The sequence below is a fragment of the Bison bison genome, unplaced genomic scaffold, assembly GCF_000754665.1.
Source record: "Bison bison bison isolate TAMUID 2011002044 unplaced genomic scaffold, Bison_UMD1.0 scf7180017864343, whole genome shotgun sequence".
Classification (NCBI taxonomy): domain Eukaryota; kingdom Metazoa; phylum Chordata; class Mammalia; order Artiodactyla; family Bovidae; genus Bison; species Bison bison.
Genome location: NW_011494915.1, coordinates 3486003 through 3507204, shown reverse-complemented (window position 1 = coordinate 3507204; position 21202 = coordinate 3486003). Strand labels below are relative to the sequence as shown.

Genomic DNA, 21202 nt, shown 5'->3' with positions numbered 1-21202 from the left:
TGTTGTTTGATATTTTCACTTACATTAATGAGTAAGATGAAACTGAAATAAATAATAAGAACATATGTCAAAACTTCATTTGTCTGTAAAGGATGAGTAACTTCTTTGTTAAATCAGATAATAGTTTTCAAACACTGGAAGAACATCTCATCAATTTTCTTCAGCTATTCACAATGCAAAAAGACCACATAAACAACACACAAGTTAAACCTGCATTACTGACTTTTCTCTGTCATTTTGTTACAAATAGAAAAGGGGTTAGCAAACTACAGTCCATGGGTTCCTATTTTTATAAAGTTCATTAGCTCATTGCTTCCCCCCCCCACCCCATTTTTAAAGGGTTATAAGGAAGAAAGAGGAGGAGAAAGAGGGAGAAGAGAAGAAAGAGGAGGGAGAAGAGGAGGAGGAAGTTATGAAGTGGAGGACGGGCAGAAAGGGGAGGAGGAAGAAGAGAAGCAACAGTAACAAAGCCTAAAATATTTATTATCTGTGTCTTTATAGAAAGAGTTTGCCAACTCTTGGACTATATAATCAACAAAACAATAAATTATGCCTTGATTTTGTAGCATTGCTGATTTCTATAGTGCAAATATTCCCTCTGTGGCTGATCTCAAGCTAACAGTACAATGCAAAGTTGAGAGGAGATGTACAGTCAGGCACCATCATACAGTATTTCCACCACATGGAAGTAATAAACATAGATTATCTCAATAGCATTGAGAATCAGAAAGTGCAGTAAAATAATTAGGGAGGGATGAGTTTTGAGTATTTATTATGTTAAAAGGTAATTTTATTTTATTGTAAATTTATAGAATTTTTTCTTTTTATAATTCTTGCTTTTTAAAATTCATGAAACTTTAACAACTTCCTTTTGCAAAATAAAAGAAGCTGGCTCCAGCACACTACAGTGTGATCACAGAAGTAGCTGGTTGCCCATGATGTTAAAGTTGATGCCACAATGACCCATGTACTCCTGTAAAGTAACAAAAGTCTAACCAGCAGAACCTGCTAGTGCAGTTCAGTTCAGTCACTCAGTCATGTCCAACTCTTTGCAACCCCATGGACTGCAGTACCCCAGGCTTCCCTGTCCATCACCAACTCCCAGAGCTTGCTCAAACTCATATCCATTGAGTCAGTGATGTCATCCAACCATCTCATCCTCTGTTGTCCCCTTCACCTACCACCTTAATCTTTCCTCACTTCAGGGTCTTTTCCAATGAGTCAGTTCTTTGCATCAGGTGGACAAAGTATTGGAGTTTCAGCTTCACCATCAGTTCTTCCAATGAATATTCAGGACTGATTTCCTTTGAGAGTATCTTGTTGGATCTCCTTGCAGTCCAAGGGACTCTCAAGAGTTCTTCAACACCACAGTTCAAAAGCATCAATTCTTCGGCACTCTGCTTTCTTTATGATCCAGCTCTCATATCCATACACGACTACTGGAAAACCCATAGCTTTGACTAAACAGACCTTTGTTGGCAAAGTGTTGTCTCTGCTTTTTAATATGCTGTCTAGGTTGGTCATAGTTTTTCTTCCAAGGAGCAAGAGTCATTTAATTTCATGGCTGCAGTCACCATCTGCAGGGATTTTGGGGCCCAAGAAAGTAAAATCTATCAGTTTCCATTGTTTCCCCATTTATTTGCCATGAAGTGATGGAACCGGATGCCATGATCTTTGTTTTTTGAATGTTGTGTTTTAAGCCAGCTTTTTCACTCCCCTCTTTCTCTTTCATCAAGAGGCTCTTTAGTTCTTCTTCACTTTCTGCCATAAGGGTGGTGTCATCTGCATATCTGAGGTTATTGATATTTCTCCCGGCAATCTTGATTCCACTTTGTACTTCATTCAACTCAGCATGTCACATGATATATTCTCCATATAAGTACTCTGCATATATAACATGCTAAGAATACCCTTTATGAGGATGTTCATTACAGCCTTGTTTATAATTGTGAAAAATTTAAAATATCTAAATATCCACTGGTAGGAGAACAGATAAATAAAACATTGTATAGTTGTATTATAGAATATTTACATTGTGGAATTCCTATTATGCTACAATGGTAATGCATTATCTATCCCTACATGCATCAACATAGATAGATTTCAAAACCAAAATTGTGAAAAGGAAATGTCAGAAAAATATGTACAAATGATGCAATTTATGTTGATTAAAAACAAAGGATACAACCTGTATATTGTCTATAGCATATCAAGTGTGATAAAGGTATCAAATCATAGAGGAGAAAGATGATCCCCTAAATGTGATATTAGTTGCCTCTACAGGGTAGGACGGAGAAGGCAATGGCACCCCACTCCAGTACTCTTGCCTGGAAAATCCATGGACGGAGGAGCCTGGTAGGCTGCAGTCCATGGGGTCGCTAGAGTCGGACACGACTAAGTGACTTCACTTTCACTTTTCACTTTCATGCATTGGAGAAGGAAATGGCAACCCACTCCAGTGTTCTTGCCTGCAGAATCCCAGGGACAGGGAAGCCTGGTGGGCTGCTGCCTCTGGGGTCGCACAGAGTCAGACACGACTGAAGTGACTTAGCAGCAGCAACAGGGTAGGAAGAACAAGCCTCCCCAAAGTATCCATTATGGGTTTTAGACTGATCATTCATTGTATAGAAAATGTTTTATGTATGTGTTCCTAAACAATATGTTGTTTCATTTTGTCTTTTTTATGAACTTTTTTTAAAATTTTATTTTATTTTATTTTATTTTTTACTTTACAACATTGTATTGGTTTTCCCATACATCAACATGCATCTGCCACAGGTGTACACGTGTTCCCCATCCTGAACCCCCCTCCCACCTCCCTCCCCATACCATCCCTCCGGGTCATCCCAGTGCACCAGCCCCAAGCTTCCTGTATCCTGCATTGAACCTGGACTAGCATGAACTTTATATAAATGTATACCTGATGTCATCTTCAGTGACTTTTTTCACCACATTATTGCTTCAATATGTAAACAGCTGTTTGACAAAGACTGATTGGTCTGATAATACAAGTAACCGTGAGGATTTGGAGCAACCTGAACTGTGTGTTGTAGTATAAATTATTATAAACACTTTGGAAAACAACTGGATGCTATTTTGTAATCTTGAACAAATGCACGTACTATATGCACCAACCTACCACACACTTGTACCGGAAGACACAGGCAAATGCAAAAATGTTTATAGAGCATGCTTGTAACAGCAAATACTCGAGGTGAAGTATTTTTGATCTTGGGGATTATTAATACACTGTAATTCTGAACTATGCAACACATTATTTGTTGTGGAAAAGAGATGAAAAAATAGTTTTTATCTGTCATTAATAGCAAAGTAATTTGGATTTGTTCTAGGCTAAAGTATAGCCTTTGTAATTGTATCATATATTTAGGCTGCTGCTGCTGCTGCTAAGTCGCTTCAGTCGTGTCCAACTCTGTGCAACCCCAGAGACAGCAGCCCACCAGGCTCCCCCGTCCCTGGGATTCTCCAGGCAAGAACACTGGAGTGGGTTGCCATTTCCTTCTCCAGTGCATGAGAGTGAAAAGTGTAAGTGAAATCGCTCAGTCGTGTCCGACTCTTAATGACCCCATGGACTGCAGCCAACCAGGTTCCTCCATCCATGGGATTTTCCAGGCAAGAGTACTGGAGTGGGGTGCCATATTTAGGCTAAACACTTTTAAAAAGCCAATTTCTAACTCTTAGAAGTCAATGGGATTGATGTCATCATAAATTCATAGCAAGGTCTCTGTATTCTTTTGTAATAGGTTGGAAAGGGTGGGAGAAGTGATGCTAGAGGCAGATAGAGGGGATATGCACAGCTTTTCCCCTCTATCAGAGTTTCAGAACCCTGATCATCACCACGCCCAACCCCATCTGTCTCCATCTATTGAGCATCAAAGTTTATCTCCTCTGCAGAGAACCATGCTTGTTGAGTCTGAGAAACAATTAGATTAAATTTTTGGCACCTATTTAAAAGCATAGAAATTTTGAATTCATGTTCAACTTTGAAGGATTTCTTCCTTGGAAGAACAACTAAAAGAAATTTGAGATTTGAACTTCCCCTCCAAAAATGATTATTTTGTAAAGAAGAATAATTCTTTACAGACTCTTCCCCCCCCCCACACACACAGGTTTTCTTTTCAGACTCTTTAAAATGAGCCACATAAGCCCAGAATTCCAAAATCCGCTGTTTCCTCAGTGACTACTCTGTGGTTAAAATGCAACACAGAGAAAAATACATGTACAAATGTATCAAGTGTTAACAGTAGAAAAGATCTTCCAATTTGCAAAACAAAATAAAAAGCTCAGTCATTAGTGAACACCCACCTAGCTCCCATCCTTCCTCAATCCCACCTGGCCCCAGCATGCACAAGAAGTCCCTGCGGGCAATCCTATGAGTCCACCAGAAAAGTTAACCCTGTTAAGTGTCAGAGGTTAAGTGACCTGCTCATGATCTTTGGGTGAGCGTCAGGGTCATGACAGGAACCCAGTTCTGAGGGAAATCTCTGCACCTGCTTTCCCAGCAGTTTTTACATATAGTTCTATGAATGGGAAATGCTTTGTATTTGTTGCTTTGTCTCCACTGTTCTTAAAAATGCTTTGAGACCCCTTCTTTGACTTGACTTCTTGAGTGATACTGTTTGCATTTTAATCAAATGAAAAGGGGAGCACGACAGCTCACCCAATAATCCCACCATGACATGTACAAGGAGAATACCAATTACCAGTCTTAATACCAGTTAGATATTCACCTGTCAGTAACTTCCTTCCTGATAACACTTCCTGCAGATTCTGTAGGCAGCTGGCTGGGTTCCAAGTTCCACAGAGTGGCCGTGGGAAGCTTTTCACAAACTTGGGCCCCTCCATCCCCTGCCCTCTTTGTCCCCATCCAAGCACAGCCAGAGACGTGCAGCAGTCTTCTAAGCACCAACTGTGGAGAGGCACTTGCGGGGCTTCATAAAAAATGGCAAGAGAATGCTTCTGCTCACTCTAAGGACTTCAGCTTTTTACAAATAAATGAGAAATTCTCATTGTCCTAGAGAAGAAGATACTTACTGCCTTCCCTCTAACTCATCTCTCTCTCTCTCTCTCTCTCTCTCTCTCTCTCACACACACACATACACACACACACACACACACTCGCAGACTGCACCTAAACAGTTCTTCAAGATGTTAATACCTTTACTCAGGTTTGACAAAACGCTGCATTCCAACAGTTTCTGTGGTTGAAAGAGAAAGACATTTCCCAAAAGGCAAAGGTACATTATCGTGGGAAAGGGAGGAAGAGGAAACTGTACCTTAGGGAACTCCTGCAAAATTCAGAGTGATGCTTTGAAGTCAGGACAAATTGATAATTTACCTCTCACTTAACCAATCTGAATATTCATTGCATTCTGATACACTACAGGTAAAGAAGTGTGTAAACTTAACAACCCATTCCAGGAGGGATGTGTGCATCACACATGGGGCAAAATCAAGGAAAGAGAAGGCTGCTACCCTAGTTCTTCAGAAGAAAGATTCTCAATACCCCCACCAGGCTGTAGCACCATACCCTCAGATGGCCCTCAAAACAAGCTGAGGAGCCTGTCCTGGGGGCTGCTCTGGGCTGTATCTCAGCACATATCCTGCATTACGTGTTGCCTTCTTTTCTCCTCACTGCTTCCAACATGCTAGTGAATTAACCAGAAGCAAAAGGGATTCAAAGCTGGTCCTTTGAGGGGAGGGAAAAGGCTGGGAGTGGATATCAAAAGGCAAAGATGGAAATAATGATGTTCTTGGGCTATAGAGAAGTACATTTGCAACTGTCTGCAGAAACATTTCTTACAGGAACCCTCAAGAAAAATTCACTGGTTGAGACTTGAGCAAGGAAGCTTTTTCCACAGAATGGGTGTCTAGGTTATTCCTGGCAAGATCTCTGTGCATGGGTAGATTCATTCTCAAAGAAAGAATGGTTCCCACAGCTCTAGATTTACAACCCATTTACAACAGTCCTTGAAGACTGGGGTCCCAACTCTTTCATTCTCAGTGCTTCAATTCCCACATTCAGAAGAAGGTGAAAATGACTTCCTCACAGTTTTTGTGACTAAATAATATACCATCGGAGAAGGCAATGGCACCCCACTCCAGTACTCTTGCCTGGAAAATCCCATGGACACAGGAGCCTGGAAGGCTGCAGTCCATGGAATCGCTGAGGGTCGAACACAACTGAGCAACTTCACTTTCACTTTTCACTTTCATGCATTGGAGAAGGAAATGGCAACCCACTCCAGTGTTCTTGCCTAGAGAATCCCAGGGACGGGGGAGCCTGGTGGGCTGCTGTCTATGGGGTTGCAGAGTCGGACACAACTGAAGTGACTCAGCAGTAGCAATATACCATCAGTGACAATGCTCCAAAAAAGGAGCCATGTAAATGGATCATCCGTGAGCTAGAGCAGGAGTTTTGAGTTCTGATGTCCCAGATACATCTCAGTGAACCAAGAGCAGCATCCTGTTGTGTCGAGGAGGCAGTCACCTTAAACAGCCAGCCAGACGACAGGAAAGCAAGCCTGCTTTCAGAGAATGTGCAGTAAGTGCTTCACGTCATGCTGGGCATCTTCTATCCCCCATCTCATTTAGCTGTTGCAAAACCTCTGCAAGAATACTTGTTACTATCCCTGCTTAACAGGGAGGAAACAGATGAGGAACCAGGCTGAGACTGAGAAGGTCTGTCAGGTGAAGACAGCTGGTAACGACTGCTGTTTCTGTAAGAGGTTACCAACAACAGGTGCTCACTTTCAGCCTCTCTCCCAGTGAGAGCATTTTTGTGTGCCCTAATTCTGGCCCATAAGACCTAAGCAGGATCTGCTGGGATTCTATGAAGATTGTACTCCCTAATTAAAGGTATGCAGGAGGAATCATCTCACTTTTCCTCATTGCATATCCTTATTTCTTCCTGTGACCTCTGGAATCATTAAAGCTCTTCCATGGTCATGGTGGCTCACATTATCAATTCAGAAAATGCTTGTGGGCCAGTCATGATACGGTAGTCCTTCGCCACTGAATTAACCAACAGGAAAAGCTAGCCTCTGGGTATCTCCTCGTGTTAAAAAAATGCCTTTGGCATTCCTTGGTATTTACCCAAAGGAGCAGAAAACTTAAGTCCATGTAAAAACTTACACACAGACATTTACAGCAGTTTTATTCATAATTGTCAAAACTTAGAAGAAACCATGTGTAGAATCTTTTGTGTTGCTGGAAGAGGGCATCTGCTATGACCAGTGTGTTCTCTTGGCAAAACTCTATTAGCCTTTGCCCTGCTTCAGTCTGTACTTCAAGGCCAAATTTGACTGTTACTCCAGGTGTTTCTTGACTTCCTACTTTTGCATTCCAGTCCCCTATAATGAAAAGGACATCTTTTTTGGGGTGTTAGTTCTAGAAGGTCTTGTAGGTCTTCACAGAACTGTTCAGCTTCTTCAGCATTACTGGTTGGGTCATAAACTTGGATTACTGTGGTATTAAATGGTTTGTCCTGGAAATGAACAGAGATCATTCTGTCATTTTTGAGATTGCATCCAAGTATTGCATTTCAGACTCTTTTGTTGACTATGATGGCTACTCCATTTCTTCTAAGGGATTCTTGCCCACATTAGTAGATATAATGCTCATCAGAGTTAAATTTACCCATTCTAGTCCAATTTAGTTCGCTGATTCCTAAAATGTCGATGTTTACTCTTGCCATCTCCTGTTTGACCACTTCCAATTTGCCTTGATTCATGGACCTAACATTCCAGGTTCCTATGCAATATTACTCTTTACAGCACTGGACTTTGCTTCTATCTCCAGTCACATCCACAACTGGGTATTGTCTTTGCTTTGGCTCTATCTCTTCATTTCTCTGGAGTTATTTCTCCACTGATCTCCAGTAGCATATTGTGCACGTACTGACCTGGGGAATTCATCTTTCAGCTCTATACAGTAAGCAAAAACAAGACTGGGAGCTGACTATGGCTCAGATCATGAACTCCTTATTACCAAATTCAGACTTAAACTGAAGAAAGTAGGGAAAACCACTAGACCATTCAGGTATGACCTAAATCAAATCCCTTATGATTATACAGTGGAAGTAAAAAATAGATTCAAGGGATTAGATCTGAGAGACAGAGTGCCTGAGGACAGGACATTGTACAGGAGACAGGGATCAAAACCATCCCCATGGAAAAGAAATGCAAAAAAGCAAAATGGTTATTTGAGGAGGCCTTACAAATAGCTGAGAAAAGAAGAGAAAAAAAAAAAAACAAAAACAAAGGAGAAAAGGAAAGATATACCCATTTGAATGCAGAGTTCCAAAGAATATCAAGGAGAGACAAGAAAGCCTTCCTCAGTGATCAGTGCAAAGAAATAGAGGAAAACAATACAATGAGAAAGACTAGAGATCTCTTCAAGAAAATTAGAGATACCAAGGGAACATTTCACGCAAAGATGGGCACAGAAATGGTATGGACCTAACAGAAGCAGAAGATATTAAGAAGAGGTGGCAAGAATACACAGAAGAACTATACAATAAAGATCTTCATGACCCAGATAATCATGATGATATGGTCACACCTACAGCCAGACATGCTGGAATTCAAAGTCAAGTGGGCCTTAGAAAGCGTCACTATGAACAAAGCTAGTGGAGGTGATGGAACTCCAGTTGAGCTATTTCAAATCTAAAAAATGATGCTGGTAAAGTGCTGCACTCAACATGCCAACAAATTTGGAAAACTCAGCAGATGCCACAGGACTGGAAAAGGTCAGTTTTCATTCCAATCCCAAAGAAAGGCAATGCCATAGAATATTCAAACAACTGCACAATTGCACTCATCTCACATGCTAGTAAAGTAATGCTCAAAATTCTCCAAGCCAAGCATCAACAGTACGTGAACCATGAACTTCCAGATGTTCAAGCTGGATTTAGAAAAGGCAGATGAACCAGAGCTCAAATTGCCAACATCCGTTGGATCATAGAAAAAGCAAGAGAGTTCCAGAAAAACATCTATTTCTGCTTCATTGATTATGCCAAAGCCTTTGACTGTGTGCATTGCAACAAACTGGAAAATTCTTAGAGATATGGGAATACCAGACCACCTTACCTGCCTCCTGAGAAATCTGTATGCAGGTCAGGAAGCAACAGTTAGAATTGGACATGGAACAACAGACTGGTTCCAAATAGGGAAAGGAGTACATCAAGGCTGTATATTGTTACCCTGCTTATTTAACTTATATGCATAGTACATCATGAGAAATGCTGGACTGGCTGAAGCACAAGCTGGAAATAAGACTGCTGGGAGAAATATCAATAACCTGAGATAGGCAGATGACACCACCCTTACAGCAGAAAGTGAAGAAGAACTAAAAAGCCTCTTGATGAAAGTGAAAGAGGAGAGTGAAAATGGTGGCATAAAACTCAACATTCAGAAAACTAAGATCATGGCATCTGATCCCATAACTTCAAGGTAAATAGATGGGGAAACAATGGAAACAGTGGCTGACTTTATTTTTGGGGACTCCAAAATCATTGCAGATGGTGACACTTGTTCCTTGGAAGAAAAGTTATGATCAACCTAGACAGCATATTAAAAAGCAGAGACATTACTTTGCCAACAAAGGTCCATCTAGTCAAAGCTATGGTTTTCCCTGTTCTCATGTATGGATGTGAGAGTTGGACTATAAAGAATGCTGAGCATTAAAGAATTGATGCTTTTGAACTGTGGTGTTGGAGAAGACTCTTGAGAGTCCCTTGGACTGCAAGGAGATCAAACCAGTCCATCCTAAAGGAGATCAGTTCTGAATATTCACTGAAGGCCTAACACCGAAGCTGAAATTCCAAAACTTTGGCCACCTTATGTGAAGAACTGAGTCATTGGAAAAGACCCTGATGCTGGGAAAGATTGAAGGTGGGATGAGAAGGGGACGACAAAGGATATCAAGGTTGGATGACATCACCAACTCAATGGACATAAGTTTGAGTAAGCTCCAGGAGCTGGTGCTGGACAGGAAGGGCTGGTGTGCTGCAGCCCATGGGGTCGAAGAGTCGGACACGACTGAGTGACTGAACTGAATTGAAGAAGCAACCAAGATGTCCCTTAGTGGTGAACGAATGCATAAACTGTAGAACATTCAGACAATGTAATATTATTTAGGGTGAAAAAGTAATGAGCTATCAAGCATAAAGAGACATGGAGGAACCTTCAATGCATTTACTAAGTGAAAGAAGTCTGAAAAGGCTGCACAGTCTATGGTTCCAACTATATGATATGCTAGAAAAGGAAAAACTATGGAAACAGTGAAATATCAATGCAAGAGGTGGAGGTAGGGTAGAGGGAGGGATATGTGGAGTACCGAGGATGTTTAGGACAGTGAAAGTATTCTGTGTGACACTATAATGGCGGGTACATGTCATTATGCATTTGTCCAAACCCAGAGAATATACAACCCTAAGCGTGAACCCCAATGTAAACTATGAAGTTTGATATAGGCATGCCAAGAGAAAGGAGGTCTCTCTTTTCCTTTGGATCTAAGTTATTAAGATTAGGACTAACTGCCATTTTTCTCACTATGTGTAAAAAACCTGGCTGAGATCATCTAGTGGGAACCAAAGCCAAGAGGTTAGAAAAAGAAAAAAACACCTTAATATCATTTGATACCCTCGATTAGATTGCTCCTGAAGTCCTTCTCTGGACTCTTCTCTGGATGATCTCAACAACACCATCCATTAATTTTTCTTTTGTGTCAATGCCAATTTGAGTTCTATTTCTGTCTCATGCTACCAAATGGATACCATCTAATTCACCCAAATCATCCAGGAGAGGTATTTTTTCATTTCTATTGTGTTGGCCAAAAAGTTCATTCTGGTTTTTCCGTAACATGTTATGGAAAAACTCAAACAAACATTTTGGCCAACCCAGTAAATGGAGGCTTGGATCAGGAAAACGTATGGAATTCCTTAGAGATAATGAAAGTCCAACCCTAGAATCTCTGACCCAAGACTCACTCGATTTGGATAAAAATTCCGATTTGAGGGACTTCCCTGGTAGTCCAGTAGATAAGACTCCACACTCCCAATGGCAGGGGCCTGGGTTTGATCCCTAGTCAGGGAATTAAGATCCTACACGCTGCACCTAGGCCTGAGCATTGCAACTACTGGGCCCAAGTGCCGCCACGAAGGGCCAGCACAGCCAAAACAAATAATAACTAAACAAGCAAATAAATAAACAAATGTGTGTGTGTGTATTCAGTTGTGCAGGACTCTGCGATCCCATGGTCTGTAGCCAGGCAGGCTGCTCTATCCACGGCATTTCCCAGGCAAGAATACTGGAGTGGGTTGCCATTTCCTTCTCCAAAATTAATCAATCAAGCACTAAAAGTAAGTTCTTTTTTTAAAATTCAGATTTTGTTTCTTCACGTTGCTGTTGTTCAGTCACTAAATCGTGTCCAACTCTCAGTGACCCTTCACGTGGGAACTTCTCAAACACTGCTGTTTTTCAGAGTTTGCACTTGCTCCTGGGCTACTATGGGGTGACCTCCCCACCCAGTCAAGTCCTACCTCCAGGCCCCTACACCAACATCAGCCCACTTGGAGGTGCAGGAGGGGGCAGTGGAGCAACAGAGGCCCAGTTGGCAGTCTTGAGGGAACCCTTCCTAGCCCCTGTGCCTCATCAACTTCATAGTATACTGAGCTGATTTATGAGAAAAGGTTATTAAAGCATGTAAGAGCTCCTGCTGGAGAGAAAATTATCTGTATAAACAAAGTGTTATTACGGGAATCAGGGAAGCCACATGCGGGAAAGGTCATTAAAATAAGGAAAAACTGGCATATCAATCTCTTCTAAATCACTGAACTTGCCTGAGATAAGTTAAGTATCTTTATATCTCACATGTTTCTTTTTGATCATTAGTCTTTCCAGCTCAGAAGGAGACATTCTCAGATGCTAAACTGTTGAGCAGTTTAAATTAGAGGGAATTTCTAAGAAATAAGTTGTGAAGTTGCCTTTTTGAAGGAGGGCTCAATTAGAGACTGCCTTGTAATACAAAGCAGGCATTTGAATTTCCATAGTGTTATTTTCTCTCCTACAAATGAAAGACTAATTTTTTTTCTTTGCTTCATTTGACAAGATTTGATGTTTTCCATTCTTTTTCCTAACAAGGAGGAATGCACAAACAGTCACCCTGTATACAGTGGTGTACTTCACAAAAATGATTTTCAGGCTTCGGGTTAAGAAAACAAATCCCCTTAGTAGATTAATTTGTATTAAAAAAAATTTGAGTTAGGGCCAGATTCCTCCCATGGAAATCATATTAGTAAACAGTTGGTTCCATTAAGATGTTTTACTCAAGTTTGGTTCTCTGAGCCAGATTCCTTTGTTCTTAATGAGGGGTTTTGACAGCCCAGCTCAGACTACTGATCTATATTCTTCAAGCATGTGAGCCATATAATGAGTCCTCGATTTCTCTTTTATTCATTCTTTGGAACTTTAATTCTGGAATTCAGAGACAATAATATTATATCTAAATGTTCTCAAAAGTTTTGTTTGCAGTGTACAATTACGTGCAGTTAAGTATTGGTATAAAGATATTATGATGGCATTTCAGTCAGGGGCCCTAGCACTACCTGAATTCTTGCCTTGGGCACACCACTACTTCTTTTATAACGTTTCCAAGGGAGATATTAAACAAAGGAAGCAAAACACAGGGGCTTTAACCCCAAATGCCAAAGTAGAATTCAAGCATGCTGGGCTCAAATCCATAGAGATCTCCTGAGGCCAAGTGAGACAGGTTTGAATGGACTAGAAGCAAGTAGAAAGCCTATTCTGTCTCAACAAAGCCTGGCGAATTTGAGTGCTTATCTCTGCAAAGTTTTTAGTGCCTAAGCCTGAACTGGAATTCTTAGGATCTGGTGATGAAGAAGCATTGAAAGAGAGATGGCTAGATTCTCCCCCAGTATAGTGGGACCAGGCCAGAATATCACCCCAAAGGAGAAAAGATGAATTCTTAAATCATGTAGTGATCCACCCAAAGTGGTCCCTTTTTGCAGGTGGAGGGAAGTGGCTATAATGAAAAAGAGGAGTCAAAAACCCCTTCTCCATTTTTAGAAAACAAAATGTGAAAAATTTTTATGCCTTAGCATTGTGTATTTTAACATACAGACATATAGACTTGACTCATGTAGGAAATTCTCTCTAATTAGCATTAGTGTTGTCTTTTATATAATGCTAGACATAATTAGTCATCCAACATAATGAGCTTGGTCTGAATTTTAGTATGTACTAGAGTCCTCAATGTTGTCAAGTCACTAAGTCATGTCCAACTCTTTGTGACCCCATGGACTGCCACACACCAGCCTTCCTGTACTTCACTATCTCCTGGAGTTTGCTCAAACTCTTGTCCATTGAGCCAATGATGCCATTCAACTATCTCATCCTTTGTCACACGGTTCTCTTCCTGAACATCTCATCCTCTGTAACCCTATTCTCCTCCCGCCCTCAATCTTTCCCAGCATCAGGGTCTTTTCCAATGAGTTGGCTCTTCTCATCAGGTGGCCAAAGTATTGCAGCTTCAGCTTCAGCATAAGTCCTTCCAATGAATATTCAGGACTGATTTCTTTTAGGATTAACTGGTTTGCTTTCCTTGCTGTCCAAGGGACTCTTCTCTAACTCCATAGTTCAAAAGCATCAATCCTTCAGTGCTTAGCCTTCTTTCCGGTCCACCTCTCACATCCATACATGACTACTGGAAAAACCATAGCTTTGACTAATTGGACCTTTGTTGGCAAAGTGATGTCTCTGCTTTTTAATATGCTGTCTAGGTTGGTCATAACTTTTCTCCTAAGGAGCAAGTGTCTTTTAATTTCATGGCTGCAGTCACCATCTGCAGTGACTTTGGAGCCCAAGAAAATAAAATCTGTCACTATTTCCACTTTTTCCCCTTCTATTTGCCATGACGTGATGGGACCATATGCCATGATCTTCGTTTTTTGAATGTTGAGTTTTAAGCCAGCTTTTTTACTCTCCTCTTTCACCCTCATCAAGAGGCTCTTTAGTTCCTCTTCATTTTCTGTCATTAGAGTGGTATCATCTGCATATCTGAGGTTGATGATATTTCTGAGGTTTGTCAAATCACAAACTGGAATAAACATTGCTGGGAGAAATACCAACAACCTCAGAGTTCTCATAGTTATACTCAAAGTCCTCCAAATACATTTAAAAGCATTCATCATTGTATTGTCTATAATCTTTGTATCTTTTTTCTAGTATCTATATCCTAATTTCCTCCACTTTCAACCTATGTGCTTCCAGTGAAATTGACTCTAACTTTAACTCAAGAATGGGATGAATGACTTGGACCTGGCCAAAGTCCTGCATCCAGATGGCATCAGTAATCCAATCAAAGACGAACACATGGGCTTACCCAGTCCAATCAGAGTTGACCCCTGACTATTCCTTGGAAATTCTAGGATAAAGATGCTCACTTTTTTCTGATCGATTTCAACACAGAAGCATGCAGCTCCAAGAGCTGACAACAGTCACCATTCAAGCATGAGAAGAGAGCCAACAAGAATGGAGGTAACACCAAGGCAACAGAGCTGAGAAATGTGTAGAGAAAAAGTAAAGTCCGGAGACAACTTTTGAGTCTTGGATCAAGTCGTATCTGAAGCTGGTATGTCTTTGAATTACTTGATTTACAAGAGCCAATAACTTATTTGACATGTGTAAGACAATTTGGGTTGAATTTTTGTCTTTTGTAGACTTAAAAAATGCCATAAATGATACACATATGTGCATTTCATAAACATTACCCAGGATAAAATAACACTAGAGGATAAAGATACTTCTATAAATTCACACACTAATAATAAAATTTAGATCTAAAATGTGTGAGTACTTAATGTAGGCCAGACATTATTGTAACTTCATTCTATGTTTAACTCATTTAATTCTAACAAAAAATCCAATAAGTGAATGCTATTATTTTCCCCTTTACATATGGAAAATGTGACATAATGAAGGAAAGATGGAGCTTAAATACTAACCCAGGCAATCAGAACCCAGAGCTTGTATACATAACTACTATATTCTACTGCTAAGACCTCCCCAAAAGACACTTTCAATGCTCATCACCTATAAAGGTGTCTACTTGAGAGATGAGGGTCATTTTATGATGTAACAATCAAAAAGTGGCCTTAAGATGAATATGAAGACCCTCAAACAAAGATATACATGTATTTAATCTTCAATAAGATTTGAGCCCAAGAAGCAATTTCCATATTAAGAGAATGGCCTTAAACACCAGTCTTTTCAGTTGTGGGCACAGAAACAGGTGTTTTGAAGTCAGTCTCTCTCTGTCTCTCTCTCTGTGGAATGGCCAGTGAGGAATGGGCAGAAATCAGGATATGGAGCTGCTGCTGCTAAATCACTTCAGTCATGTCTGACTCTGTGTGACCCCATAGATGGCAGCCCACCAGGCTCCCCCGGGCCCCTGGGTTCTCCAGGCAAGAACACTGGAGTAGGTTGCCATTTCCTTCTCCAATGCATGAAAGGGGAAAGTGAAAGTGAAGTTGCTCAGTCGTGTCCAACTCCTAGCGACCCCATGGACTGCAGCCTACCAGGCTCCTCCATCCATGGGATTTTCCAGGCAAGAGTACTAGAGTGGGTTGCCACTGCCTTCTCCGAGGATATGGAGCAATGGAGTACAAAATCTATGGTTTCAATTTCCAGTTGGCTTGACAATTCTCAGGGGCAGGGGTGATAGCTCTTGATCCCTGTTATGGGCTAAATTGCTTCACCCTCTAAATTTATGTACTGAAACCCTAACCTCCAGTACTTCAGAAAAGGACTGTATTTGGAGACGGGACCTTTAAAACGGTTATTAAGTTAAAATAAAGCTGTTAGAGTGGGCTTGAGTCCAATCTGATTAGTGTCCTAATTAGAAGAGATTAGGACAAACAGACACCAAGGACACACACACAGAAAGAGGACCAAGTGAGAGGACACAGCAAGAAGACAGCCACTGCAAAGGCAAGAGAGAGGCCTTAGAGGAGACCAAACCTGCAACACCTTGGTCTCGGACTGCTAGTCTCCAGAACCATGAGAAAAATAAATTTCTATTTCTCAAGCCGCCCAGTCTATGGTATTTCATTGTGACAACTCTAGCAAACTAAGTCTCTGAGAGTTCAGGGTAAAAGATATATTCGAACACCCTGTGCGTAGCAGCTTTATATCTACCTGGGTAGAGTTTATTAAAAGCTGGGCAAACGCCATGGTTCCCAGCCAGATGGAGAACTGGAATGCTGAACAGAATGCCTAGGTAAAAGCCAAACAGTAGTGACAGACCAATGGGCCATGTTTGATGAGCAATGGATCAGATATCCAGCTTAAAATCGTAGCTCTGCTACTAACTAGCTATGTGACCCTGTGCATGTTTTTAACCACTGAGTTGCTTCATCCATAAGGATCCCTATCTCGTGGCTATTGCAAGGATTAAATGAAAAGAAGTAATATACGAAAAACAGTACAGTTACAAAGCCATTGCAAGCACTCAATAAATGGAAATCATGGGGTGGCCATGATTTTATGGATGCTGCATGCCTAGGGTTTACTCTAGTTAGAACCTGTGGCTTCCAGCCTGACTCTGCATAGATTATGGCTGGCAGGGCCAAGTCTTCTGGCCTTTTGCCTGCCTTGGTACAGACTAACTTCCCTACTGGACTGTGCTGGCAGGAGCAGAGGTTCAAGGCCCATAGCTGAACAGGTTGAGAAGCCAGAGCTAAGATTTTCCCCCATCCCCCCACAGATAGATAGTAAATCTATCCAGTAGGGTCATCTTAGAACAAAAAGGGACAATACCAGGCACAGATTCCTTTATCCTGTTTAGTACCCACTTCAAAGCACTCTGACCCCCAAGACCTCCCTTGAACATGGGTGGAAGAAAGCTCCAGAGGAGAAAATTCTCAGGATACTATGCAAGAAAAGGGTCATCATTTTGATATGTGGATGTCATTTGTCTAATAAAAAAAAAAGTTCTTGAATAATCAAAAACACACTAATGTGTAAGCAGTAAATTAGGTCTACACATCCAAAACACCCAGACCATTGCTACAGTGAAATTAAAAACATTTTTAGTCAGTTATGATTCTAAGAAGGGAATTTTACAAAAATGAAGCTATATTTTAAAAATACTTCTTGAGATTCAGTCACATCAGAGAAGAAATATTTTTTCTTAAGATATTTTCATCAAGGATGACTTTGTTTTCTTTCTCTGCTGAATTAGAAACCCATTTACAATGCCAAACCATTAGAACAAGACCAATCCCGTTATGACAAATATCATTGCCCAGCCAATGGTCCACTCATTGCAAAATGTATTTAATAAACATTTCCAGAACCACCCAAGAATGGAAAAACTATGAATGCTATTTCCTGTTAAGGGTCTGAAGCAAGCCTAACGGGAGAACCACACAGTGTGGGGATCTCTGGGGCTGGAACTAGAGGAGTGTTTACTCAAAGCAACTCGAGGGAGCATGGCTGGAAATGGGTAGGGGAAGAGGAACCAGAATCCTAGAGAAGTCAAAACAGTCACCAGGAAAACAACCTCAGATGTTAAAATATCAACAGAAGGATGAGGCAAGGACAGAAACTGAAAGTAAGTAACAGTTTCAGCAGATATGAAACCAAAGCATAAGTGAAAGAGAAATGTGAAGTCAGAACTGGGGCTGTGAACCTTAAATACTGGCTTTCTTTGTGGGGTCACATAGATAAAAAGAGTACAGGCGTGCCTGTATGCCGCCAAGTCGCTTCAGCTGTGTCTGACTCTTTGTGACCCTATAGACTGCAGCGCACTAGATTCCTCTGTCCATGGGATTCTCCAGGCAAGAATACTGGAGTGGGCTGCCATGCCCTCCTCCAGGGGATCTTCCGGACCCAGGGATCCAACCCACATCTCAGGCCTTCTGCATCGGCAGGCTGGTTCTTTACCACTAGCACCACCTGGGAAGGCCGAAAAGAGTGCAGGACTGGACATCAACTGAAATTTATTTACCAACACACATTTTCAGGAAAATCTAATCTATGGACGAAGACACGACTATTAAATTATTGCACAAAACCATCAAAAAGTATTCTGATGTGCTGAATTTCTATAAAAGTAGAGAAATTTTTATTTTTAATACTTATGCCTACAGTAATATTACTGCAAATTTTTAGTCCTAAAAGGTACAATTAACTGACAAGTTTAAAAACAGAGTAAGTGCAAACCAGAAGTTGCAAACTGGGTATCTGCAGGCTGAGTAAAGTTGTGTTTGCCTCACACAACATTTTATAAAATGAATGACTCGTTACTATCTTGGACTTCCCTGGGTTGGGAAGATCCCCTGGAGGAGGGCGTGGCAACCCACTCCCCGTATTCTTGCCTGGAGAATCCCATGGACGGAGCAGCCTGGTGGGCTACAGCTCTTGGGGTTGCAAAGAGTCGGACACCTGAGCAATTAAGCACAGCACAGCAGACGGTAGGACTTCCCTTCCCTGGCCTTCTTCCTACCTTATGTTTTAATGTGCATGTGACAGTGACAGCAGTGGGGACTTCCATTCTAGCTCTCTGATCTCTCATCCTGATGGGGAGGAGCTTAGGTCTGACATTCACTGGTTCTTATCTCTTAATTGGATAGAGTTACTCGATTAACAATCTGAGAGCACTATCATTCCTCTTTTTTCCATCGTTTCTCTCCTGACCAAACACTTCTGCATACCCAAGGTTTCTTCTGAGAAGAGTGGTAATTAGAAAATACATTTCAGCTTTGTTCTTCCATCAACTTTGTCAGTAATAATGTTGACATCTTGATCTCCAGCTGTCTAATTTCTGTGTCATTTCTCTACTGGTAATGAAATCAAAAGGAGATGAGAGGAGGTGTTATTAACTGGGCCCAGCGAAGTTCAAGGGATTGCTAACATATAAACATTGGGGAATTTAATATAAAGATCTAGGTTCCTGAATTTTGTTGAAAAATGGAAGATCTGGCAAGTCTGGGACCACGTCTGCACACTGTATGCATTGGCTGAAGTTGAGTAATGGATGCCACCTTTAGAAGGAGCATGAATGTTCCAGCTTGCCAGTCTCCACCACTCCATATCATCTCACACTCTGGCATTTAAATGACATCTTATCCTAGCATTTTAAGCTTATAATTTCCTACTATAACCTTACAAACTTCTTTCTTTAGAATACAGACTTTTTCTAGGTTAGTGCAATCCTGATTATCGGAAAGAATGATTAATAAAAACTTTGAGGAACACTGGTATGGAAAATCCTGTATCTGTAAGTCTGATTGTAAAGCTAAGTGTTGTGGCATTCCGGCTCTAACCTGGAACATCTACAGATCTCTGTTATTTCACTCCACACATTTCCAGTGCACGGACCTAGACCAACAATTTTCCCCTAATTTTAGATGAGACTGCACTTGCCAACTCGGAAAAATCCTTTAAGCCCAATAGCAAAGAAAATTCTCCATCTCCAGCTTATATTTGTGTCCAGACATCATAAGATTGTCTCTCTCTGGCAAAACCAAAGTAGACAATTGGGGAAATTATTGAACTAGCTCAAGCAAAACACATGTCAAATGACCCAGGTAATTTCCAGAAAGCCAATGTTTTTGCTGAATTAAAGTACTTGGAGAATTGCCCCAACCACCTGTATTGCTTAGGTCATGGAGACTGAGACTGTTTTCACAACTAAAATAATCACAGTTGAACCAGCCTTGGAAGCCCATCTCAAAAGTAGATTTTGCTGCATCACTGTGGATCAAATTACCTTTAAAACAATCAGTTGTGGGGATAGTAAAACATATTAATTTGATTGTCCTGAAGTAATTTAATCATGTTACACAGATATGACTAATATTATACCGATTCTCAATTTCATTTCATAAGATAGCAAAGTAACTAGTCAATCAATCAGCTGTCTAACCCAAATGATAATAGCGGTAACAGTTGGTTTGATATTTTTATTTAATTAACTGACTGCAATTTTGAAATTCTTTAAGATACCCTTATGATCCAGGTACAGGCTAAGATTTAGCTCCCTTAATTATTTTTTCTTTGTCTAGAACCTAGCTTTATTTCTCTTCACATACCTGTTTGGATGACTTCTAAATAAAGCTAAATTCCTCCACTGGCTTTCTTTCTGTGGGCTCTTACCTATTTGTTTTTTTGTTTGAAAATAAAGTCTCTTCTGGCTTACCTTCTGAGTATCTTTGACATTGATTTTTTTGAAAGTTAATTGTCTCTTAACTATCCATTAGTGTTTCTTACCTGAAATCCTGGCCACCCTGACATCATTCACTTCAGAAAATACAAAGTAAATATGACTCCAGATTTACATCAGGAACTTGAACAAGCACTACAGACTAGATTGTTTGGCTTCATGTCTTGCTGTGAGTCAGAGCCAGGAGGTCCCCATTAAGGTGTATCTGAATTGTGTTATTCCACGCAGAAGTTTGTCTATACCGTAAGGTTGTAAGGCTGCCAAGTTCTTCTAACAATCTCCTGGGCCAATTTTCAAAACATATCAGTATCTCATTAGAGCCTTCATTTGTAAAAAGCTTTACATTCTACTCGGCAAGCTATAGTTACACAGATATTTTGTTATAAGGTAAAGTAAAATCCATTTTAAATAAGTTTATCACTTACATTGTCTTAGTACCGCTCAGGTTGTCGCATTCATCTGGAATGAGTTGCCATAAAAAGAAGAGATAAATGCAAAGAATTATGCATGGAGTGTGCTTTGATATAGCTCAAAGTAACAGCAGGGGCATTTTCAGGGAAAAATTTGTTCTACACTCCCATCACTATTCAAAACCAGAGGAAGATCCCTCAAACTAAGTCACTTGGCAGGACAAAAACCATTCAAATAAGCTCAGATCATGAGGGAAAAAAGCAAAAGCAACAAATATTCTCTCCTCAGCTTCAAACCCCTCTCTTTTCCTCTTGCTCCTCTCCTTTAAATGAATCCCTCAAGAATTTTAGGCAAATATATTTTGAAACAGTGCTGAATCTCAAAAGATTTAGTAGTTGAAGAGTTCACTGCTAGACCCCCTCGCACATCTCCTCCTTATTCTTCAAAAACCACTTCTTCAAATGATAACTTGTGAAGATGTCCCTCATCATTAGGTCATCTCTCACCCTAGTATATCACCACCTTC

General features: G+C 40.6%; 1 long non-coding RNA gene across 1 annotated transcript in view; it reads right to left on the bottom strand.

Moving 5' to 3' along the window:
* Window positions 1–21202, bottom strand: part of LOC104999103 — a 74271-nt gene that overhangs the window by 7045 nt on the left and 46024 nt on the right. The window contains exon 3 of the long non-coding RNA XR_826547.1: window positions 20691–20724. This is a non-coding gene — a long non-coding RNA (uncharacterized LOC104999103). The remainder of the gene's footprint in view (window positions 1–20690; window positions 20725–21202) is intronic.